Below are 26,105 nucleotides of genomic sequence, written 5' to 3' on the forward strand. Positions count from 1 at the left end.
AGGAAAAAAAGAGAGAGAGGAAGAGGAATCCACAGATGGAAAAGGTCACACAATTAGCCCTCTGAATGTGCTGGGAGGAGGGAGATGGATGAGCTGGTTGTGTACACTCTGCAGTCCCCTGGCCTCACCATCAAGGAAGAAAGATCAAGGATTGCTGGGTGATGGGGGAGGGGAGCTGACATCTACTTTGTACCTGGGATCTGCCTGGCCCAGTCGGGGACAAGTAAGACCCAGGCTTGTGCTCAGAGAGTTGACAGTCCAGTGGGAGGAAAAGGGTGCCAAGCAAACCTGTGTAGCACTGTAGGAAAAAGTGCAACTGATCGATCCCATGTCACATATAAGCAGAGGGCTGTGAGCTTTCAGAGGGGCCATTCCATGTAGCTGGGGCAGTTGAACAGCCCACCTCAGAGAAGGAAGGGTTTTTTGTGGAGATGGAGAGAAAACAACAGGAAGCAGAGATAGGAGTGGACAGGATGCATGTGGGGTACTCAAGCTTGTCAGATTTGACAGTAGTGCAAGAATGTGAGAGCGAGAGGGTTGCTGCTTGGAGCCTGAGGTCTTGCCCTTGAGTCTGTAGGTAAAGGGAAGCCATTGAAGAGTTGAGGGGGAAGGCGGCAACCCCAGGTAGACTGGAGGAAAGCAAGGAAGCTAACTTGGCAATGAGATGTAGGGTGGAGCTTCCTTGGGGGAGGGGAGCACCCAAGAACACAAGGTTCAGCAAGGGGTCTGAGTTAGGTAAGGCGATGCTAGCTGCTGTAACAGACTCCAAAATCTTAGCCATGAGCAAGAAACAATAGAGGTTGTTTCTTGCTCACTTAAAGCTAATTTGGCACAGGGCTGAGGAGTAGGGCTTTGCTTCTGAAGTAATTCAAGAATCCTGAGTGAGGGAGGCTCTACTGTCTTCAACATGTGGCTCCAGGTCAGCCTGGAATTGACATTCGTGACATTCATGTGGCCCAGGAGAATATGGAAGACCTGGCAGGAGGCTTTGATGAGCCAGGCCTTCCACCGGCCAGAACTCAGTCACCTGGCCCCACCTACATGCAAGGGTGACTGATGGGTAGTCCCTAGTGGGCTACACATATCTGGTGGTCATCTCTGCCACAGGACAGGGACAGGAACTGCAGAAGGAATATGTCAGCAATAGGAAGAAAAAGTGGGAAAGCAGGGAGAGCACCTATATTTAGGAATTAGGAAGAAAAAAGCCAGAGATCCAAAGCAAAAGAAGACAGCTTGAGGGGACGGAGAAAAAAGGACAGCGCCCTTTGGTTTGGTCTCCATAAGGCCTGTGGGAGAGGTGGGCGAGCCAGGTTGTTTTTTTTTCTGAGACAAAGTCTCGCTTTGCCACCCAGGCTGGAGTGCAGTGGTGCGATCTCAGCTCACTGCTGCCTCTGCCTCCTGGGTTTATGCGATTCTCCTTCCTGAGCCTCCTGAGTAGCTGGAATTACAGGTGCACACCACCACACCTGGCTAATTTTTGTATTTTTAGTAGAAATGGGGTTTCACTAAGTTGGCCAGGCTGGTCTCGAACTCCCGACCTCAAGTGATCCACCTGCCTCGGCCTCCCACAGTTCTGGGATTATAAGAGTGATCCCCCATGCCTGGCCTAGGTTTTAAGGCTTTGGGAAGCAGCCAGCAATGAGTACCTAGTATTTTCTGTAAGCACATCCATGTATTAGACATGTGTGATGATATTACCTTTACCTTCAAACACCCAAGTTGTCCCCAAAAGGGACCCCTTTCCAGGGACTCTCTGTGGTACAGCAACGTGAATATGGGCTTTGGAGTCAGATCTGGAATTCAGGAGCAACTACTTCGACCTCCAGCAAACACCTTAATCTCTGGGAGCCTTGGTTTCCTCATCTATTAAATGGGCAGATTGGTAGCTACTTTTCCATCTCATTGAAAGGGTTAGAAGTGATCCGCTTTGTCAAGTGCTTACCTCAGTGCCTGTATATAGTAATTCATGTAAGAAACATTTATTGTACACCTACTGAGGGCCAGCTGCCTTACTAGGTGTTGGGGATTCAAAGGAATCAAAATTTCTGCTCTCAAGAATCTTATGCTCTGGTAGGGCTGAAGACACAGAAGAAGCACACCCTTAAAATATAGCATGATAAATGCAATGATAGTGGTATTTTTAGAAGAGGGAGACTCAGCCCTAGTTTGTTGGAGGAGGTGACTTACAATGGAGAAGAAGAGTTGACCAAGAGATGGGCTGAAGTATTCCACAACTAAGGAACTACCAGAGCAAAGAAGCAGCGATGTGTAGCAATGAATAGCAACTGGACTTCTTCTTGTGAGTTTTGCCAGATTGCATCCTTTAAGGAATTGGTCCATTTCATCTAGGTGTATGTTGGGGCGGGTACTGGGAAATGATTGAGCTGGGAATCTCACAGTTTAATGTCTCTGACCATAAAGTTAAAACAGAAGTGGCAGGAGATGCAATGGAAAAGGTAGCCAGGATCCTGAACTTTGAGACCTTATTCATTGTGTTAATGGTCTTTACCCTGTAGGCAATGAGTAGCCCATATTTGAACTCATATTTTTAATGAGTTCACCATGGTTGCTATTTGGATAATTATTTAAGGAAAGAATAGAGGAAAGGAGGCCCAAGACACAGTTCAGATAAAAGATGATGAAGGTCCACAGAGACTGTACTCGTGTCTACCATGTATTGCATGTGTGTCATATGCCAGCCCTGTGCTAAGGGATTTAATTTTAAATTCCACTTGTTCACTGTTGGTATATAGGAAAGCAGTTGACATTTTGTACTAACCTTGTATCCTGCAACCCTACTATAATTGTTTGAAATTCCAGGAGCTTAAGAAGTTAATTCTTTTGGATTTTCTACATGGATGTCCATGTCATTTACAACAAAGTTTTCTTCCTTCCCAATCTGAACACTCTTTATTTCCTTTTCTTGTCTTATTGCATTATTTAGGACTTCTAGTATGATGCTAAAAAACTATAACAGGGGAAATCCTTGCTTTCTTCCTGATCTTAGTGGAAAAGTTTTGCATTTCTCATCATTAAGATGTTAGCTGTAGATTTTTTGTAGATATTCTTTATCATGTTGAGGAAATTCCCCTCTACTAGTTTACTGAGACTTTATATCATGAATGAATGTTGGATTTTGTCAAATGTTTTTTCTTGATCCACTCAATAGATCATATCTATTAATATGATTATGTAATTTAAAAAAAATATGGAGACAGGGTTTCACTATGTTGCCCAAGCTGGTCTCCAGCTCCTGGGTTCAAGTGATCCTTCTGCATTGGCTTCCCAAAGTGCTGGGATGAGAGATGTGAGCCACCATGGCTGGCTGTGATTTTTTTTTTTTTTTAAGCCTGTTACTGTGATAGATTACATTACTTGATTTTGGAATGTTGCACCAGCATTGCATACCTAAGGTAAATCCCACTTCATCATAGTGTATACTTCTTTTTATACATTGTTGGATTCAATTTGCTAATATTTTGTTGAGGATTTTTATGTCTATATTTGTAAGAGATAATTGGTATATAATTTTCTTTTCTTGTAATTTCATTGTCCAGTTTTGTTATTAGGGTAATGCTGGCTTCCTAGAATGAATTAGGAGATATACCCTCTGCTTCTATCTTCTGAAAGAGATTATAGCAAATTAGTATAATTTCTTCCTTAAATATTTGATAGAATTCACCAGTGAGCCCATCTGGACCTGGTGCTTTTTATTTTGGGGGGCTATTAATTACTGATTCAATTTCTTTAATATATATAGACCTATTTAGATTGTCTATTTCTTCTTGTGTGAATTTTGCCAGATTGTATCCTTTAAGGAATTAGTCCATTTCATCTAGGTTTAAAAAATTTATGGGCATAGAGTTGTTCATAGTATTATTTCATTATCTTTTTAATGTCCATGGGATCTGTAGTGATGTTCCCTCTTTCATTTCTGTTATTAGTAACTTAGATATTAGTCCTCTCTCTTTTCTTAGCCTGATAAAAGGTTTGTTGATCTTATTGATTTTTTCAAAGAACCAGCTTTTGGTTTTAGTCATTTCTTTATTGATTTCCTGTTTGCAATTTCATTTATTTTTCCTTTGATTTTTATTATTTTGTTTCTTCTGCTTACTTGGGATTTAATTTGCTCTTCTTTTTTCTAGTTTCCCAAATGGAAGCTTAGGTGATTGATTTTTAGATCTTTCTTCTAATGTATGCACTCAGTGCTATAAGTTTCCCTTAAGCTCTGCTTTTACTGCATCCCACAAATTTATTTAAGTTATGTTTTCATTTTCACTTAAATCCAAGTATTTTTAAATTTCTCCTAAGATTTCTTCTTTGACTTATGTGTTATTTGTAAGTGTGTGGTTTAATCTCCACATTTTTTGGGAATTTTCCAGCTATCAGACTATTTCTAGTTTAATTCCACTGTAGTTTGAGAGAAGACGTTGTATGATTTCTATTCTTTTAAATGCGTTTAGGTATGTTTCATGGCCCAGAATATGGTCTATCTTGGTGAATGTTCCATGTGACCTTGAGAAGAATGTGTATTCTGTTATTGGATAAAGTCGTCTTTAGATTTCTATTATATTTAGTTGATGGATGGTATTGTTGAGTTCAATTATATCGCTACTAATTTTCTGCCTGCTGGATCTGTCCATTTCTGACAGAGGGGTATTGAAGTCTTTAACTGTAACAATGGATTCATCTGTTTCTCCTTGAAGTTCTACCAGTTTTTGCCTCACACATTTGGACACTGTTGTTAGGTGCATACAAGTTAAGAACTGTTTCATGTTCTTGGAGGACTGGCCCTTAAGTCATTATGGGATGCCCCTCTTTATCCTGATGACTCCTTGGTCTGAAGCCTGCTCTTTCTAAGTTTAATATAGCTACTCCTGTTTTCTTTTGATTAGTGTTAGCATGGTATGTCTTTATCCATTCATTTACTTTTAATCTATGTGTGTTTTTATATTTAAAGTAGATTTCCACTCAGTCATTTAAGGGGAGACCAAAGGAGGATGGGAGTGGTTGGGGGATAAAGATCCAGATACCTCTAAAATAAGCAAGTGTTTTAGCCAAACCATTCTGCTCCTTATTTCAGAGAGGAGAAAAGAGCAGTCACAGATCCAAGATAAAATTCCTCTTCCCTGCTTTTTATTACTTCGTTTTATCCTACTCCTCTGATAGATGGATAGATGTGTTCAGAACATATAACTCACTTAAAATAATATTAATGCTAAACATGTGCCAGGAAATCAGAGCATTTTCTTGTATTTTCTCCTTTTTAGGAGGTCTGGGAGGATCATCCACCCCTCCTGGAAGGCCCTGACTCAAAATGCTACAACATCAGATCCCAGCTTCCCCTTTGACAGAGTTTTGCAGGTTCCCAGGAGAGGAGCAGTCATGAAAAGGGGGTGGGGCCTCTCTCTGGAAGAGAGAAGGCCCTGGAGCCAGTAGGCCATCATCTCTCAAATTCCACTTTGGGCTTCGCCTTCCCTGGTGGCTGTCACCTGTGTTTCCCTTCATTGTAGGGGTACTCTGCTACACTCTGCCTCATGCTCCCCACTTACTGCCTCCATCATTTCCCTCCCACTCTGTGGAGTAATTCCCTCTCTTCCCTTCTTCCTCCAGGGGCCTTGTTTTTGGCTTGACCTAGGCATTTCTGGCATCCTAATTCCTGCAATAAGCATTTACTTGTTCATCTAATTCATGCAATGAGCACCTACTGAGTGTTCAGACATGAAACTGCTCCTATGACCTCAGGGATCAAGGAGGGCTGTGTAGGGCCATGGTGTCTGCCCCCTTTCTGGTACCCAGGCAGTGGCCCCTGACTCTTGCCATAAGTCCTGTTCCTAGTCACATGGCCACAGGATCTACCTCCTTCTGCCACTCCTCTGTCCCTCTGAGGGACTCTGGAATCCATCAGCGGCTTTCAAGCCCCCACAAGGCACACAGGACTCTGTGAGACCATCTAAGGACCATCTGCAGCAGCCTTTCTCAAAGGCCTGAATGCCTTCCTGGGGCCTGCCTAGGAACAGGGCCCAGATTCCCATTGCTGCTTTTTAAAGCCCCAAAACCACACTGATCATTATTCTCCTTCCTGAATCCCTGCCTAAAGATCAGGAATATGTGAGAAGAAGTGGCATCTCTGCTCCATTTTCAGTCTCACCTCCCAGATTAGTCTGCACTCTCCTATGTATGTCATCAAATGTCAATAGTGTAGTTTTGATCAGGCACTGGTTTGTCATTTGCTTTTTATTTTTAATTAACTTCATCCCCACAAAAGTCTTATACACTCATCTCAGGGAATTTAGATAATACAGAACTATGTAGAGGAGAGAATAAAAATAACCTATCATATCAGTACTCAAGGAGAACCACTGTTAGCATTTTATAGGTTACTCTCCTGCATGTATTGTTTTATATACTTGAGATTGTAGCTTTGAGCCTGCTCAGTTTGTTGGTTTGTTTGTTTCGTTTTTTATTATAGTAAAATACTCATAACATAAAATTTACCATCTAAACTATTTTTAAGTGTAGTCTTCAGTGGTACTAAGTATATTCATATTACTCTGCAACCATCACCACCATCCATCACTAGATTATTTTTATCTTTCCAACCAAAAATTCTGTACCCATTAAATACTAACTCCCCATTCTCACCTTCCCCAAGCCCCTGGCAACCACCATTCTATTTTCTGTCTCTGTAATTTTGACTACTCTAAGTATTTCGTGAGTGGAATCGTATAGCATTTGTCTTTTAGTGCTTAGCTTATTTTACTTAGAGTAATGTCCTTAAAGTTGAACCATGTTGTAGTGTATACCAGGATTTCCTTCATTTTTAAGGGTGAATAATATTCTATTTTATGTATATACCACATCACGTCTATTCATTCATTGATGGACAATGGGTTGCTTCCACATTTTAGCTATTATGAATAATGTTGCTGTGAACATGGGTATACAAATATCTCAAGACCTTGCTTTCAGTTATTTTGGGTATGTACCCGGAAGTGGGATTGCTGGATTATAATACAGTAACTCTACTTTGAGTGTTTTGGAAAACTGCCATACTGTTTTCCACAATGGCTGTATCATTTTACATTCCCACCAACAGTGTACAATAGTTCCAGTTACTCTACATTCTTACCAACACTTGTTATTTTCTCCTTTTTTTTAATGATAGTCATCCTAATGGGTGTAAGATGCTTGCTTGTGTTTTTAAGTTTACATTTTATTGTAAACTCTGTCATTAAAAACTCTCCAGACACACATCCTTCCTCCAATTCCTCTATTGTTGGAAATTTAGGAATTTTCTTTCAGAATTTTTGCTATTATAAGTAAAATTGCAACAAAGATTTGTGCATAAATTTCTGCTACATTTTAGGTTATTTACATAGGCAAGGATTGCTAGATAAAACACAGGATGTCCAGTTAAATTTAAATTTCAAATAAACAATGAATACTTTTTTAGTGTAAGCATGCTCAAAATATTCCCTGGGACAAATTTATTCTAAAAAAGTACTCATCATATACCTGAAACTTGAAGTTTGCTAGGCATCTTATTATTTTTTTTTTAATTTGCTAAATCTAGCAGTCCAAACATAGGTACTGTTCCCAGGAGTGAAATTAATGGGTTAAAGTTGATGAACATTTTCAAGGTTCTGGTTGCCTACGGCCAAAGGGATTTTCAGTAAACTAGTGCCAGTTTCTCTCTACTAACAGTGAGTGAGAATGCCTGCTTTCCCACAAAAGTGGCAGCTTTGAGTTATTTCATTTAAGAATAAACAAAAGTTTGCTTCTTTGATAGGTGGGAAGTGACCATTTGTAAAGTTTTGACTATGAATGAAACTGACCTTGCCTTACGAAGTTTGGTTTTTTGCACTTCCTTTTATGTAAACTATGTATCCCTGTCCTTGGCTCATTTATCTTTTTGTGTTTCTTGTCAAGCCATACAAACTCTTAAAGGATATTAGCTTTGTGTCTCTCACATTTTGTTTCAAGTATTTCTCTCAGCTTGTTGTCTGCCTTTTAATTTGGCTTATATTATTTGCCAGAGTAAAGGGATTTGATCATCTCATGTATTATAATCTCTAGGCCTTTCATGATTCTTCCATTGCTTTTAGTCTACAGCCCCTTCTTATTTAGAGATTAGATATATCTATTTACCTGTATTTGCTTTAAGAAATCTGTGTGGATTTTTTTTAGTGTTTTCTACATTTAACTCTCTAAACTATATGGAGTGTCTTTGGAAATACTGTTCAATGAGTTTCTAAATTATTTCTTTTCCTCAAATCTCTAATTTGTTTCAGTCCTATTTGATGAATAAAATCTCTTCCTTCACAATGACTTGTGATACCACTTTAGCCTTATACATAAAGAAAAATCCATTTTCCTTTAAAGTTACCTTGTTTGTCATTTAATCTCTCTGGGCCTTGCTATATTAACTATACAATGAGGCTATTTTATAATTCATTCATAATTCAACAAATATTTATTGAACATCTTCTGTAGGTCAGATATATAAGATTTCTTAGCAGACTTAGCTGAGATTAAAGAAAAAATAAAAATAAAAATAAAGATTTCTTCCAGCATTAAAATTCTAAATGTAAAAGAACTTCATTTATCCTTACATCATTGGAGGAAAACTGACATAATTTGCTTCACCTGTTGATTTTTTTGGTCTTATATTAATCAATTCTACTGAAGCTTAATTTTATTCATATCCTTTCCAGAACTTTTACCTCTTATTGCTATAGCATGTCTTAGTGCATTCGCAAAAACTTCAAACTAATGGTTACATCATAAAACGATATAATAAAAGTGGTAGCTGATACCCTTGTTTTATCTCTAAAGAGAATGTCTCCCATTTTGTGCCATTAAGAATTCCTTGGCGGGCCGGGCGCGGTGGCTCAAGCCTGTAATCCCAGCACTTTGGGAGGCCGAGGCAGGTGGATCACGAGGTCAAGAGATCGAGACCATCCTGGTCAACATGGTGAAACCCCGTCTCTACTAATACAAAAAAAAAATTAGCTGGGCATGGTGGCGCGTGCCTGTAATCCCAGCTACTCAGGAGGCTGAGGCAGGAGAATTGCCTGAACCCAGGAGACGGAGGTTGCGGTGGGCCAAGATCGCGCCATTGCACTCCAGCCTGGGTAACAAGAGCGAAACTCCGTCTCAAAAAAAAAAAAAAAAAAAAAAAAAAGAATTCCTTGGCTTTTGATTTAAGGGAGAGGTATTTTGTGTTTAAAAAGTAATTGTCTCTTCTTATTTTTCTAAGAGGTTTTTTTAAAAAAAAAAAAAGTCAGGAACACTTCATTAATTTTATTAAATATAGTTTGTAGAGCCTATTGACATTATTGTATCATTTTTTTCTGTATGAGTTTTGCATTTTGAAGTAAAGTACTACTAACACACAGTCCTTACCACATTATATTATATGGTGCTTTTGTGAACAGCAATTCTAAACTTGAAGTACATGTTAAAACCTTGATTCACACACTCTGATTAATGTTTTGTTTTTTTTTTTTTGAGACAGAGTTTCACTCTTGTTGCCTAGGCTGAAGTGCAATGGTACGATCTTAGCTGATTGTAACCTCCACCTCCTGGGTTCAAGCAATTCTCCTGCCTCAGTCTCCCGAGTAGCTGGGATTATAAGTATGCGCTACCATGCCCGGCTAATTTTGTATCTTGGGTAGAGACAGGGTTTCTCCATGTTTGTCAAGCTGGTCTTGAACTCCCGACCTCAGGCAATCTGCCTGCCTCAGCCTCCCAAAGTACTGGGATTACAGGCCTGAGGCACTGAGCCCAGCCACTCTGATTAATTTTTTAAAATTGAGCACATCTATATACATATATAGATGTGAGAATGAGAAATTTGAGCACATGTGTGTTTGAGAAATGAGTGTGCAGATGTTGCACAAAACTCTGTATGTGCTCTAAGTAGAATGAACCCACAAGTATCCCACTAATACTCAGCTTTTATATGATTGGTGTCCAAAGTAGGGTGTGTGCAAGTTGATTTATTAGGGTAAGAGGAAGAGATTAGAATGTCTATTTTTTTCTCAGCCTTTAAACTTTTCATTTGTTATGATAAAAAAGACATTCTAATCTTTTCCCTTTACCCCAATAAATCAACTTGCACATACCCTATTTTGGAGACCACTCATATAAAAGATAAGTATTAGTGGGATATTTTCGGGTTCATTCTACCTTGAGCATATACAGAATTCTGTGCAACATCTGCACACTCATTTGAATTTAAATATACAGAATTCAAAATGCCCTCTGAAGCTTAAAGAAGAATTTTAAAACTAGTAGGACAAAACCCAATAATGGTAAAAGCACACAAACCTAGCGCGCGCGCGCGCACACACACACACACACACACACACACACACACACACGGTGGGGGGGAACAAGTTATTCAACTCTGCCTGACTTGGGGTAAGTTGTGTTACCTCCTTGGGACTCAGTTTCCTCATTACTAAAATGACACGGTTGGGCCAGATGCTCACCAAGCCCCTTCCTGTACTGACATTTTGTGATGGCGATGACCCTGTGGGGAGTATCAGGTTATGGGAGAAGCAGATCTACGTGTCAGTCAGCAGAGCAGCTCTGTTATTAGAAATCAAGCAGAGTGCAGTCCTAGGATTGATGACCAGGAGTCCAGTGTGCACTCAAATCAATCCTGGCTGTCTCCAGAGGCAACCCTGGCATGTCATAGCAATAGAACATGAAGAGGTGGAGGTCTTCTGGAGTGATCAGAGAAAGACAACGTAAGAACTAAAACCTTTTAAAATGGGCCCTCTGAGGAAAAGTTACAGAATTGGGATTCCTTAGACACATTAGGACACATTAAGATGGATTGAGCTCTGAGCTCCAAGCTCCGAGCTCCTCACGGTTGAGCAGCTGGCTTTATAGTGATTGTGACAGTCTTGGGCAAAGTTCTTTTTGTTGCAGGGAACAGAGACCTACCCAAGCTATCTCACAGAAATTCACAGCTAGGAACACAGGGGTAACTGGGACTTGCAGGAGTCGACACGCTATCAGGAACTTGGGCGTCTCCTGGGAGCTTTATGTTCTAAGCATTATCTCTCTGAGCCTCTGCTCCGTTCTCTGCTCTCCACTTGGTACTCTCAGTTTCCACTTCTCTGTAATATCAGCTCACAGATGGACATCATGGCCCCACTCCATACTTTGCCTGACTCTTCAGACGAAGTGTCCATTGGCCATTAGCGCTTTCTCTCCATTTTCAAGTCTAGATTCCCCTGAAATGATGTATTTATCTTAACCTTATCTTTTTGTGCCAAGTCACCTCCATCATTAGTTATCACTGGTTAGCCAATGGATGGGTCACCCTTGGGTAAAGTGCCCACCCCTGGTCCAGTCATGTGTGAAGTGGGGAGGTGGGTCACATGCTCTCAGACAGGGCTGCGTGGGGCAGATTTCCTCCAGTCATTGGGAGAGCAGATTGGCCATGATGAACACCTTCAGCAAAGAGACCGACTGTCTTTTAACCTGATAGTGATGAGAACAAAATCAATCCGATCCTGAGCCTTTATACAGGAGTAAGATGTAATAACCCTTCTCAAGACTTACCCTTTGAAATAAGGTGAGACTCCTTCTGCCTTAAGACAGGCTGACCAAGGGCTGCCTCGCTGTGGCGGTGGCCTGGGCTTCAGGGCTTCTGAGAGCCACCTCTTGGCCCATGGGTCTCGGAGACTAAAGTCACTCCCCCCACAGAGTCTAATTTCTCCATCAGAAATGTCTGATCTTTGCTGATGGGTGGTTAGCTATTTGCGGGCTTTACAAAGTACTAACTCTGACTAAGCACAGAAAGATTTTCCCAGCTTAAAAAGATGGTACTAAAATCTGCCTAAGGACCTCTGTATCCTCCTGGACTGGCTTGACCTATTTTCATCCATTTTGAATATCCAACTTCTACCTGCTTCTCTGAACCAACTCACAGCCCAGTGCCTCTGAGTGACTGACTTTTCATTTCTTGATCCTACATGTGACTCTTCTGCTCAGCATCCTGCCTGCAATCCCCAGCATCTTACAGGATACAGAAAATGAGACATTAATGAACAAGTGGGCGGGGTGATTGTCTATGGTCTTTTACCTGTGCTGGGTTTAATCACAGTTCCAGCTTCACACATAGGTAGGCAAAAAACTCAATTGCCTCAAATGCAAGGGCTTTGAGAACTTAGACTTCAAATTAGAGTGAGGCTCTATCTACCCCAAACAAAGCTACTCAGACACCTCACTATCTAAAATCAGACCAGAACCTGGAGATGAGCCAAGAGGTGTCTAAGCAGCCAACATTGTCTACAGAGCCCCATGTTGTTGTGTTGAAAGTAGCATATAATTTAAAACAACTGGGTTCTCAGAGGGCAGGATGGCCCATCACCCTTTAAGAAAGCTTGGATGAATCCTCTGGAAATAGGAAAAGCTAGGTTTGTTAGAACCTATTTACTTTTTGTTTACACAGAATTTTAGCACATTTGCATATCTGGTTTCTCAACCCAGAACAGAATAAAAGATGAGTCCTGAGGTTGCTACAGGCATGAATAAAATAGCAGTGGCTCACACCTATAATCCTAGCACTTTGGGAGGCCGAGGTGGGCAGATTGCCTGAGCTCAGGAGTTCAAGACCAGCCTGGGCAACATGGTAAAACCCATATATATGAAAATACAAAAAATTAGGAGTGTGCCTGTAGACCCAGCTACTCAGGAGGCTGAGGCAGGAGAATTGCTTGAACCTGGGAGGCAGAGGTTGCAGTGAGCCAAGATCGTACCACTGCAGTTCAGAGACTCTGTCTCTAAAAAATAAAAATAAATAAAATAATAAAGTAGCATTCTCCCTCACAACATGGAAAAGTGACCACTGCCCCAGGAAGAGATCAGAAAATGATACAAAGTAAACCCAAGAGCCCCAAATGCATAGCAATATGAAGAGAAACAAGTGGCCACACAAATCTCAAAGGTTTGGGCACTACTGGGTTAACAGTATAGTAACCGATGTTTCTAAAAATGACGCTAAGCAAAACAGAAATGTGAAATTAAGATCAGTATATTCTATTTTAAAACCTGGTGAGCATATGACTATTTTTAAGAAAAACTTCCATCCAAAATGATGAAATGTTTACATGTGATGTTTATTTTATTTTTTTTTGAAATAAGGTCTCACTCTGTTGCCCATGCTGGAGTGCAGTGGAGCAATCACGGTGCGCTGCAGCCTCCGCCTCCCCGGGCTCAGGTGGTTCCCCCACCTCAGCCTCCCAAGTAGTTGGTACTACAGGCATGTGCCACCATGCCTACTAATTTTTGTATTTTTATATAAAGACAGGGTTTCTCCATGTTGCTCAGGCTGGTCTCAAACTCAAGTAACCTGCCTGCCTTGGCCTCCCAAAGTGCTGGGATTACAGGCATGAGCCCCCACACCCAGTGACATGTGATGTTTAAAAGAACAACCCTTAAGCTGGCTGGAAAGCTCCACTATCCAGAATGATGTGTTTGTTCTGGATAACTGAGGTTTTGCTATATAGCTGAAGTTGAACCTTCTAGACCACTTCTTAAAGGACATCATGGTGCCTGGTCTGCCAGGGAAATGCCGTTGCTGTGACTTATATGCTATTTGGATGAAGGCAACAGAGGCTGAAGAAGGTTTGACTGTATTTGGTTGCAGGCTTTGCTTGGCACCGTCTCTTTAAAAGGCTGCCTGCCTTTGAACTAATCCTCTATTTATAATCCAGCTGGAGAGAGGCCTCGGCAATGTATACAAATTCCTAGAATTTACAGAGTGCTGCTCACGTAAGCCCTGAGCCCCCCTCCAGAGCTTCTGCCTGGGCCCTCACTTCTCCAGCAAGGACCCTGAATCATCCCAGAACCGTCTTGGTGCTGCAGTAGACAGGCCGCCTGGCACACCCAGCACCCCACATTCTTGGTGGGGAGCACCAGGCGCATCTGGGAATGGTGGCATGAGTTGGATTAGGCTCAGTAAACACCATCACTCACTCCTGACGGCCCGCACTGCTCAGAGGCTCTTTCCTAGAGGCCAAGGGTGGGGGCCTCAGGCACAGCTTGCCTCTATCGGCTGTTCCTTTCTTATAATTCATTCCCTCCCCAACACGACGCCAACTTCACATTTTCCTTTCTTCCCCCCTTGCACAAATTATTGCAAGTCATGGCAGTCTAAATATAGCCCGCAGTCTGCGCTCCAGATGCCGAGGCCGTGCAGCCCTGACATTCCCCTGGTGTCTTTCCAGCCGCCTCTTGCTCTTGCTGTCCTTTCTCCTTTCTCACCCTTGCTTTCTCCCTGATTCTCCTACTCCCTGCCTCCCAGGCTCCCGTGGTCTTTCCTGTCTTTCCAGTTCAAAGGAAAGTTCCAAAAGCAAGGCCTGAAGCCTGGACAGCCCTCTCCCCAGCCCTTCAACAGCACTAGCAGTGGGAAAGGGGTCTCCTCTAGAGAAGAGGCAGAGGTGCGGCGTCCTCTAGGATTCCTCTGTCATGCGCGCTGTGGGTTCTTGCCCAAACTTAACTTACTCAACTTTGTCCAGAAGCCGTTTATCCTCCTTCCTCCTCATCTGTTTCTTCTTCTTGGGTCCTGGATGCCAAATAATGACTGGCCACTCCTTCCATTTAATAACCTCCTGTGTTACTGGAAAATGTCTATTAGGACACCCTCCAAGCCATCTCTTTCTTGAAGTTAGAGTATCAATTCCTTTGCCTTCCTTCCATGGGCCTAGGTGTGGAGAGCTTTAATCATCTGCATGGATTTTCTCTGTACCAAGTTGGCCATATCCCCTGTAGGAAGTAGGGCTGTGCCTTGAGTCCTCATCCTGCTAAGGGTTCGGCATCTGCTTTGCAAGCATATTGAAGGAATTTACTGATACTTCTTAATCACAGGCCCCTAATTTAAAAAGAAGTGCTACAGTGATTATATGTGTTCTTGCCTAACTTGAGGTCCACTCTGATAACAGGCTGGTCCTTTTCTTCACTGAAAGTGAAGCATTTGATTCACGTGCATATTTTACTGTATCCTTGTCAATATGCTTGCTCACTTATTATTAATCACGTTTTTTAAGCTCTAACTTGGTGGGCTCATGGTGACCCACATCCCACAGGTGGGGAGTATATAACTATTAAGTCAGTCTGTTCATTTATCTATTAAAAAAACAGTTATTGAAAGCTGGGTGCCCTGGTGCATGCCTTTTGTTTCAGCTACTCAGGAGGCTGAGACTGGAGGATGCCTTGAGGCCAGGAATTGGAGGCTGCGGTGTACTATGAGCATGCCTGGGAATAGCGCACTATGAGCATGGCACCCCAGCCTGGGCAACATAGCAAGACCCTGTCTTTTGAAAAAACAAAACAAAAAACAGTGATAGGATACGTCTTTAGGCCTAGCACTGGATATACAAATAAGAATTGCCTCAAGAGACACACAGACTAGTCCAGGGCTTTTCAACCTCAGTACAACTCACATCTGGGGCCACATAATTGTTGTGTGGACTGCCCTGTACTGTAGGTTGTCTAGCAGCATCCCTGGCCTCCACCCGCAAAGTGCCAGTAGCACCGCCCCACACACACATTGTGACAACCAAAAGTGTCTCCAGCCATGGCCAAATGTCTCCTGGAGCCAAAATCACCCCAGTTTGAGAACCACTGGTCTGATGGAACAGATAGATATGCAGATGATCATTACAGATCAAAGAAGCTCTACCACGGAGACACAGACACAGGCCCACGCATGGAGCACCCTGGAGTTGAATTCTGAAGGATGGGTGCAACTTTTCGACATAGAGACTATGCTGCAGAGAGGATATTCTAGGCAGAGAAACAGCACGTGCAAAGGCACAGGGGCATCACAGAGTAATTCAGTTGCCTGATGTGGCAACTACTGGGTAGGAACAAAAGGTTGAGAATGAATCGGGGCTGGCCCCAGTGTCTAGAGGGCCTTGTGTGACTCTGATGTTTGCACTTGATCCTGAGGGTTAGGGAAAGCAGGAAGGTTTGTAAGCTGGGAGCATGATGGTTGGCATGATGGCATGATGAAAGCGGGAGCTTTGATAACACTCCAGGAAGAGATGATGTGGGCTTGAATGAAGGCAGTGGTGCTTGGGAAGGGAACAGAAGGAGCAGGATTTGAGAGCTCCTTCTGAAGCAGAACGTGCAGGATGTTTGAGTGGGGATGAAGACAGTGGATAAGCCCAGCACTACAGAGCTGGTGGAATCCTGGTGGGTCAGTCTTGGCTTTAAGGCTTTTTTCTATCCTGGAAGCATTCTGGAGTTTGGGCTGTGCCTGCCTCGTCTGGGAAGATGAGGCTGTGGGGACAGTTTTAAGTCAGGGAGTGTTTCTGCTCATCATTCCTCATTTGCTTTTAGATCAGGCTCATGGGAGGTGTCTGGTAGACAGAATCCCCCCACTCCTTTTAGGAATTGCTAAAGAAATGGGCTTCTAATTTTTGTCGCTGTCAGTGCCTGGCAGGCAGGCGGCCCTGAGCCTCAGTTTCTCCATTTGTGGGAAGAGAACTCCCTGCCCCATCTCCCAGATGTGGAGTGTGTGAACAGGGCTGTTTCTGTGGGTGGTTTAGACCCCCATGGGTGCTTGGCACTTCCTGCCTGCAGTTGGTGAGGATCGTGAGTGGTTGTAATCAGGCCTAATGGGAAGGCCCCCGACTCTACCGCGGCCTTGAGCGGCTGCCAGCTCCATGAGCAGGCCTGCTTCGAAACTTGCCTGCAAGTTATTTTTTTCAGTGTGTCTGGTTCCTGTAAACAGACTTCTCCAAACCCTCTCAGGCTCTGGCTGTGCATCCCACTGCCCTTCACGCCCCCCAGCCCCGTGGAAAACCTCAAGACAATCCCACACCATTTAGGTTCATGCAAGCCCTCCCCTCCAGCTCCCTCCATAACTTGCCTTCCCAGGTAAGTTAGAGTGAAAAGAGAGAGTAGGAGGCTGGGATGGAGGCACCTTAGAGAGAGGCTGGCCCCGCTGGGCAGTCATGATGGTCTCAGGCCTGCTATGTAACACCTTTCCCCAGCACTTACTCTGGGTGGGCTGGGTGAGTGGGTTGTTCCAGGAGGCAAATGGTGAGTGTGTGTGTGTGTGTGCTTGCATGTGTGTGTGAGCTTACTACCTCCACTCCCAGGAGCCCAGTGCTGATGGCGATCTCTCTCTCAATGCAGGAACAAGGGGCTGCATTGTTAGCTGCCTATCTCTTGGTTTCTGATTCACCCTGGGCCACGGCAGCCTGAGCAGGTTCACAGCTGCTCAGGGATATACTTTCCAGCACATTTAGGACTTGGAACAGCCCCAGGTTTCAGGAACACATGGTGATGGGGGAGGGGAGGGGCTCAAATAGACTGGGGTGTGGGAGAAGCGAGCTACTTCTTTCTTTCTTCAAGAAGAATCTCCATTTTCATCATCTGATAGCAGGAACAGCATCTGAGGATGGCGGATGAATTGCAAACCTGCGCAGGTCGAGGGAGAGGGCAGGCGCGTTGGGGAGATGGGCAGATTTGCTTCATCCTGGCTGAGGTCTTCTTGTGCAGCTGTGTCCCCTCTGACACACAGCTCTTGCTCCCATTATAGCCTCCGCCCAGCCAGGGCCTGCCAGGGACACCCACCCGGGGGGCACTCTGGCACACATCTTAGAAGTCAGCCCCCAGAGTGGGCCTCTAGCTTCCAGAAGCCACGGTCAAGAGGGCAGGGAGGAGCTGGCGACCGGCCCTAAGAGGTGGGACCTCAGGAGCACCAGGTTCCATCTTACAGATCAGTGGGGTCCTTTGGCTCTGTTGCTAGTGGCTGGTTAAGGAGGAAATCGAGACTGTAATTTCCCAACCTTTGCCATCTCCCCATTTTCTCTGAGACAGGTAACTGCCTCACAGCAGACAGAAGCCAGATGACACTGCTGTCCCAATCATTCTGCCCACATTCAACCATGGCCATTCATCCATCCATCTGATATCTGCTGAGGGTCTTCTAAGAGCCAGGCATGGTCGAGGTGCTGGCTTTTAGCAAGAAGCAGAACACAGTCCCTGTCCTCCAGGAGCTGGAGAACCCACAGGAATGGCAGGCATTGACAGCACCATGTGCAAGGGGCTCAGGCTGGGCAAAACCAGATCCGAGCACTGTCGGTGACTGAGAAGCCTGGCCCGTACTCACCTGGCAGCAGGCAGCCTCCTCCTCTGCCACCGTCTAGCTGGGCCATCTGGGGCAGGGTTCTCTTTGAGCCTGGTCATCTGAGCGCACCCACAGACATGACTACAGGTACCCCACCCACCTCCCAGGACAGCTGAGAAACTCAAGTAAGATTCGTGCACGGAACCCTAAAGTATAGAACCTCTGTCCAGCTCTCAGAGTCTTCTCCCCCTTTCTCAGTGGGGTAACCGAGGGTCAAGGCCCATCATCCAGAAGCTGGTATCTGAACAGGGAGGCTGCCAGAGCTTGCCGCCCTCCCGACCTCTCTGGACAATGCTGCATAGAGCTGGCCTCTGTCTGTGCAGGGTGCAGAGCTGCTCTGGGACTCCCACACAGAGCCCCTTTCTCCTGCGCTCTGGCCCAGAGCTTGCTCTCAGGGTCCAATTTAGAGGGTCAGGTGATTGAAAAGGCAACCGCAGGCTGGCAATGTGACCTTTGGGCCTGCCTGGGCGGGTGACTGAGTTAGGCCCCAAGGCCCCCTTCCCCTGAGGGGACATGCCAAGCTCCGATTCTGCACAGACACAGCAAGGAAAGTGCAGCATGGCAGGGAGGACTGGGCTGACCTCCTGGCTCCCAGCCCCCATGGGTCACTTGTCCCCTCTGCTCCCCACTATTCCCATTTACTATGCAGGGTCAAGAACTACCACCCTGTCTTTGAGGATAGACAGGGGGAGGGGACAGGGTGTGTGTCAGAAACTAGATGAGTTTGTAGCTGAATAAAAGGGTCTAAACAGCCTAGTTAAAATAGGGAAGAACCTCAGTACAACCTAGTCACAGTGCTACCTGCTGGAACTTTCTACAAAGATGGAATGTTCTGGAGCTGCACTGTCCAATAGGATAGCTACTAGCCACATATGGCTACTGAGCACTGAAATGTAGCTGGCGTGACTGAGAAACAGAACTATTTAAACTTTACCTAAGTTTAAATACCCACATGTGGCTAGCAATATCCATATCGGTCATTGCAGGTCTAGGGATTGCGGGGGCAGAATGCTGAGGCTTTGGAGCCACACAGATCCAGGTTCAAATCCTGACACTGCAGCCAAAACTTAGCACTGCATGGCTGGGGCATGCTGCTTGACTTCTTGGGACTCAGTTTCCCCATCATTAAATTTTTTTTTTTGTAGAGACAGAATCTCACTATATTGCCCAAGATTGGTCTCAACCTCCTGGCTTCAAGCAATCCTCCCGCCTTGGCTTCCTAAAGTGCTGGGATTATAGGTGTGAGCCACCGCACCGGCCTCCCCATCATTAAATGTAGAGTTGAATAATACACTAAGTGAGCCTGGTAAGGGGCCAAGCCCCAGGGTCCAGCTCATAGGAGTCAATAGTTCATCTATTAGGACCGCTGCCTCGGCCCCTGCAGAGATCAGTCTGGGGGCTTCAGGCATCTGTGTCTAGGAGGAGATTGATCCAGGCTTTTTCTTCCTATGTGTGCCCTGAAGGAAGCCTGCAGGCAGGAAAAGGTTGTTTCTCCTTAGCGTGTGGAGGGTTTCACAGAGCAGGTCCAGAAGTACGGGACTGGGACAGGTTGTGGCTCTTCTGCTCGGAGCTCACCAGCTTCATGCTTCATAAACAGACGTCCCTGGATTCATTTAGTGAGCGGGTGGATCCCGGCTGGACAATGATGGGCTAAGAGGATGTCTCCTGCCCTGGAGCTCAGCCACCAGCCACTTTCCTTCTAAGCTGCTGCCCCTGAGCTGACTTTCTTCCTCCTACACCCAAATCAGAACTTACCTGTTCCACCTGGTAAGAATCTGCTCATTATTTTCCTAAGTGACAGCTACCTTGCCTTGGTCTGGGCACTGAGGGTCTTTCTAAGATCTGGCCCTGCCCTTGTCAAGAAGCGCATGGCCACTGTGTGACTCTAACAGGAGCACCAGGGACCATGAAAAAGGGAGGCTCTGGGCTGGGCTGGCAGGTGAGATGGGGTGGGAAGAGCTCCCCAGCTGCTCTCTGAGGACAGCCACATCCCTAACCTGGCTCTGTGGGAGCCTCTGAGCCAGCCACCCTGGAAACCTTTGTGCCACCAGTGCCATGTCAGTACAGGCTGCCTGGACTGAGAATCTGGGGCCCAGGACAATCAGCCTTGGCCAGCACTAACAGACCTATCCTCATGGTGCATGGTGCCAGGGGCTCATCTAGATGAGGGCCACTGGCCCCTGCCCCCTGGTGACAATGGCCAGGCAGGAGAGCTGGCAAGTGCCAGGGCAGCCGAGAGTCGCAGAGGAAAACGGCCCTCACAGTGCCGAGGAGAGTGAAGCTTGGTTTCCACATCACCCCCTCATCATCTGCGCCAAGTGTAATCACTCAGCCCTACTTCACAATCCCTCTACAATGAAGAGGAGGGAATAAACTCCATTCCATCCACAGAGGGAAAGATGGAGGTTCAGTCACCTAGAGAGAGACTCTGCTAGGGTTCTCCCTGCCTCCCACCCCACACCCCACCGGATCATCATCATCTTCATCCTCCTCCTCGTCACCACCACCATTATCATCACCATTTCTTAAGTGCCTGGTTTTGTGGGAAGCACACGTTGTTACATCATTTCATCCTCACTGCAACTCTGTGAAGCAGGTATCTTTATTCCCGTTTTACAGAGGGAGAAACTGACGACCAGAGACGTGATTAACTTGTCTAAAGCCACACAGCTCCCTGGAGTTAGAGAGAGGCTGTGCAGCCCAGGATGTCACTCACTCCCTGCACAGCGCAACCACTCAGGAGAGAGGAGCAGGAGGGAAGAAAGGCTGGTGGGGTGGTCTCTCCTCCATAACATGCCACCAAGCCCAAGACAAAGGTCTGCTGCTGGCGTGGGTGGCTGTGTGCCCTGGAGGGAGGGCAGAGAGTGGGCAGCGCTGGGGGAAAGCCCTGCAGAAGCATGCGATCTGTGCTTCCTCCTCTCCACCCGGTGAACCTTTTCCTCCAGGCCAGCCCGTTCCACTGGAAAAACAATCTCCCCTGCCTGGGGACTTGAGGCGTTGGGGCCGGCTGGACCACCTTCTGGTCTGTCTTCATTCAGATCCCATTTCTCTCCTCTCTGGAAGCTGGGGGAGGGAGTCACGCTGGGGAAGGCGAGGATGAGGCTAAAGTCTTCATCTGTCCCCCTTTAAGCCAAGCAAAGAAAAATAGCCCTTTGCCAAGATCTTTCATCTCAGTCATTTACTCTCGCAGATGTTTTCTGCAATATAAACAAGAAGCAAAGAATGTTGGGGAGGAGAAGAGGGCGGGAGGGAAAGGAGGAGTGAATTGACAGCTTTGAAATCTGGGCCTGCAGAGGGCAGGAAGCGGCACCTCAGGAGGGTCCTGCCTGCTCTGAGAGCCTGGGCAACCTCAGGACACTGCACCAGGGCAAGCCGAGGGGCACTTCCCGGGGTGTCTTTGAAAGGAGATTCTGGAGAGGCAGCCCAGCCCTTGAATGGGTGGTCTCTCCAGACACCCTCCCTCTGCCTGGGAAGTGACACATGGACAGCAGCTGCTGGGGCCCTCTGGGCCCAACCTGGAGCCATGCCCTGCCAGGGAACACACCTGCCCACCTTAGCAATCCCTGAAAGTTCTGGGGCAAGGATGCTCAGCCTGCTGCCAGTGGAGCTGTCAGCAGGACTGACAGGAGATGCAGACGCCTGCAATGGGCATTAGGATTTGGTTGCCCCCAGGGTGGGTAGGGGGAGGGGAGAAAGAATCTTGAGCTGGAGGGGATTGGAGGAGCATATCCTACAGTGGGTCAAGAAATAAACCCAGGAAATCAGGTGTCTCTGAGCTCACCATTCTGTGAGATTCCTTTTGATGTCAGTAGTTTTTGAATGAATAAGCCGTCGATTACGAACTCAAATGCTGATGGGGGCTGGCAGTAACCCACCGAGCGAAGCTGGGTGAGCACTGCCCAGACTTGAAGAAGACCGGCCTGTCTAAAGGGGGCAGCAGCACCCAGTTTTGGCTGGGTATTTAAGACAGCCTAGAAATCCAGAGTTCTGTATAAAGTATCCTGTTTTTTTAAATATTTGCACTGATTAAAAACAAAAACAGAAAAATACTGGTCTGGCCACGTGAGACGTGCTGCTGAGTGACTTTTAGTTTGTGAATCATGGATTTGAGATTTTTGCAAAATATGCTGGTTGAATGAATAAATGCTTACTCTTCCTGCTCTTGACTTTAAAAAGGGATTTGTGAGAAGCTTGGAAAAGAATCCAATAGCAAGCTTTTACTGGGCATCTGCCATCTCCCCAGAATGGAGCTAAACATTCGGATGGATTCAGAGGACTTGGTCTCACCCTTGAGGATTTACACTGTAGCTGGGAGGCAGAATGAGCTCCTGGTGCACAGCCTGGGCAGGCACAGGGTTCCAGAGCACATGGCAACAGACACTGCTCCTGCCCTCAGAGAGCTACTGTTCTGATCTGTCTCCTGTTCTGTAAAATGGGAACACACAGGAAATGAGACTGATCTTTGACGATCCTTGGTTTTGTGGCACAGAATGTTTAGGGGAAGGGGAAAAACTAGGCAATGCTCCCAGAGTAGGTGGTGTTTGGGCTAACCTTGAAAGATGAGTAGGAAGAGCCACTTGTTTCTGGCTGATAAGTGCATTCTGAAACTGGACGACTTCTCACCCCGCCAAGACATTGAAAACACTACAGGATCCAGACCCAGGAGCACAGAAATGAGGGAATCCTGCTTGCTAAGAAAGAGTGGCCATCGCACATCTGCCGTCAACATTTCACCAAATTGTGTACAGCGTCTCCAGTGGAAAGCCCCTTAGAGTCTTCAGGGGAAAGTCAGTGAAGGGTGGCCTCAGCAGAGTTGCAGCCACAGAGGAAGCCATTCAGGAAGCAGCAAGGGGCAGGCCTGATGTACAGCAACCTTCTGAAAGGGAAGAGGGGTACAGATTTCACACAAAAGCCCATCAGGTTTCTGAGTGTCTGTGATTTCCTGTGAATGGCTATAGCTTTGAGCTCCTTGCAAGGAAGAGAATGGAAAGGGAACCACCTTTGGGATTACCACATATTCCTCAAACACACTGCAGGATGGTGGAATTATTTCTGCTTTACAAAACATGAGACAGTAAGCCCCCTGAGGGCAGGAACCGTGTCTGTTGCTGCGCGCTCTACAATCCCTGGTGCCTTCCCAGGGTCTGCACCAGGAGCTGATGATGCTGAATGTGACTTGTCTGAGATCTTACAGCCAGAAGTGGCCAAGGGGAAATTCAAACCCAGATCTGCTATACCCCAAAGCTCCTGCTCCTTCCGTGATGCTGGGGAAATCTGCGTCTCCATAGAGTCCCAAATGTTACTTAAAGGAGAATGGCGGATGCTCCAAAGTTTGAAAATATTTGTGGGTGCACTCCATCATGGGTCGCCACGCCTGAGGAAGTGTGAGCATGCTGGGGATGTGGCGTGCAAACATACTCATGTGCCCAGGCATTCAAACTCAACAGAGATCCTTTGAGACAACAGCCCTCCTTTTCATGCCAGGTGGAGGTCTCTTCTCCAACAGCCCTGGGTGCCAACATCTCTAGGGGAAGCTGACTTACCACCTCATGCCCCACTGTGACTGCCAGCAGCCTGAGCTCCAGGCTGGCCCTGTTAGCCATCACCCAGTGGTCTTTGCATTCTCTTTCTGTTCTCCACCAACAAGGCTCTTCAACATGACCACCTTCCCGGCAATTGAGGACCTCTCTTTTATTTGCCAGCTCTCTTATTTATCTCTTCTGCTTTTCCTTCACATATTCTCGTGTGACACACTCTCAGGCCCCCTCCCCCATCCCCATGGCTGTCAGCAAATGCAATCTGTTTCATTTGGCTTCTCCTTTAAAAGCAGTGCAGTGGCATTCCAGGTGGGACAGACCAGTAAAGAGGCCAGCAGGAGAAATACCTCCCTCATCCTCAACAGTCTTGTTCAGTTAATGTCACCTAAGATGACACCAATTTTCTTGGTAATTGTTCAGGTTGACTCACATCAACTTTACTGTCAACACACGCCCCTGAGTCTTTCATACCTACCTCATCCCAGGCATGTATAAAAATCCGTTTGTTTAGCCCCAAGCTTCCAGATATATATTAATGCTATTATAGTTCATCTTGTTACATTCATCCACCATGAATCCAAACTGTTGGGATCTTAGGAGATTCTAATTCTGTTATCCAAGGCGTGAGCTACCTGTGAGAGTTCTTCCTAGTCTCTGATAGAATTGTTGAAATGGAAGGGCCATGGGAGATTCTGGGACATGGATGGTACCTCCTGTCCAGGCTGACACCCCTCTGTTTGTCTGCAGCTTTAGGGCCGGTCACTCAGCACAACCCCTCGGCTGTCCCAGTGACAGTCTCCAGCCTCCTTGTTCTCAAGAGAGCCAAGACGTGTGTGCTCTGCTGCACACAATGCCATGAGCTACCAACTTAGGAATCCCATCTCCTCCCCCCAAAAAGGTGCCATGAGTAGCTCATCTTTTTTCTTGGTGAATCCATGCTGATTCCTAATGACCATCACTTTCTTCCCTAAACCTTCATAAGCCATCCCTTTCCTTATAGATGAAAGAAATTAACCCTGAGTCCAAAGCAGAAACCTTCAGACAGCTGGACATGTTAACTGATTATGCTGGGCATCTCAATTTGCTCCTCTACAGACACTGCATCCTCTTCCCCACTGCTCTGTGCCCCAGGAAGCTGACCTTGTGGACCACATTGCTGGGCACCCTTGCCCTCTGGCTTCAGTTGGGTTCTGCCAGTGGGAGGCACCAGCAAAAGATAGGAGGGTGGGGCCGGGCACAGTGGCTCACACCTGTAATCCCAGCACTTTGGGAGGCCGAGGTGGGCGGATCACCTGTGGTCAGGACTTTGATACTAGCCTGGCCAACATGGTGAAACCCTATCTCTACTAAAGATACAAAACATTAGCTAGGTATAGTGGTGTGCACTTGTAATCCCAGCTACTCAGGAGGGTGAGGCAGGAGAATCACTTGAACCCAGTGGGGTGGAGGTTGCAGTGAGTCGAGATCGAGCCACTGTGCTCCAGCCTGGGCAACAGAGTGAGACTTCATCTCAAAAACAAAAACAAACAAAAAACAGAGAGAGAGAGATAGGAGGGTGGGACAAGGTCAGGATATTTATTTATCCTCCTGGCTCTACTGTAATGGGCGCTTGCTTGGCTGTGTCTCTCCACTGCCCCTCTGTCTAAGGTCATAGCCCCTGATAGGTGGCTCTCTCCAGATCTCCAGATACTTTCTCTTATGCCTCTTTCCCTTTACCCTTCAGGCTCCCCACCCCTGCTAACCCTGGAGGGCTTCACTTTGCCTTGTTAGCTTCCTTTAGTCTTATGTATAACTTATAAGTAGTTGCATTTCTAAATTCTCCTCACTTACCCCATTTGAGTGTGCCATCTCTCTCCTACCAGAACGCTGACTGATACACTCATATTCTGAGTCATTGCCTTAAGACTTTAGGCCTAACAGTGCTAGATGTGGGAGGGAGTATAGGTGTTGGTGAGAACAGCATAAGAGTTAAAGGCACACAATTCGTGGTCTAACTGATCAGGACTGAATTTGATTTTCACTGCTTTTCAGCTATGGTTATTGAACTTCTCTGAGCTGCTTTCTCTTCTGTAAAATGGGAACAGTGATCCCTTCTCACAAATTCATTGTCAGGATTTGATGAGAGTATATTTCTGAAACATTAAATTTAGCATCAGGTGTGTTATAAGCACTTGACAAACGTGTTATTCTAGATCATCATGAAGACAGACTAACCATTGAGGGTACTGCTTTGGTGCTAGAATACACGAGCGATAAGCTTCAAGGTTTTTGTATTTATGGCCTCTAGGGAATCTGGACCTCAGGTAATCTGCCCACACCCTACAGGAGTAAGAAAAAAGAAGCATTGTTGTTGCTGTTATTTTATTAGCTAGAGAGGCAGTCAATTCTATTACTTAATTTCA

At 45.7% G+C, this 26,105-nt stretch overlaps 1 long non-coding RNA gene across 1 annotated transcript; it reads right to left on the reverse strand.

Moving 5' to 3' along the window:
• Positions 1-20,758: 20,758 nt before the first annotated feature.
• LOC105707320 (uncharacterized) lies at positions 20,759-23,040 on the reverse strand. The gene is made up of 3 exons (XR_001105042.2): positions 22,718-23,040; positions 22,454-22,591; positions 20,759-21,363 (listed from the first exon to the last, which is right to left on the reverse strand). It is a non-coding gene; the product is annotated as an uncharacterized LOC105707320 (long non-coding RNA).
• Positions 23,041-26,105: the final 3,065 nt, after the last annotated feature.

Source organism: Aotus nancymaae, unplaced genomic scaffold (assembly GCF_030222135.1).
Source record: "Aotus nancymaae isolate 86718 unplaced genomic scaffold, 86718_ANA_hifiasm-v0.15.2.pri h1tg000011l, whole genome shotgun sequence".
Taxonomy (NCBI): domain Eukaryota; kingdom Metazoa; phylum Chordata; class Mammalia; order Primates; family Aotidae; genus Aotus; species Aotus nancymaae.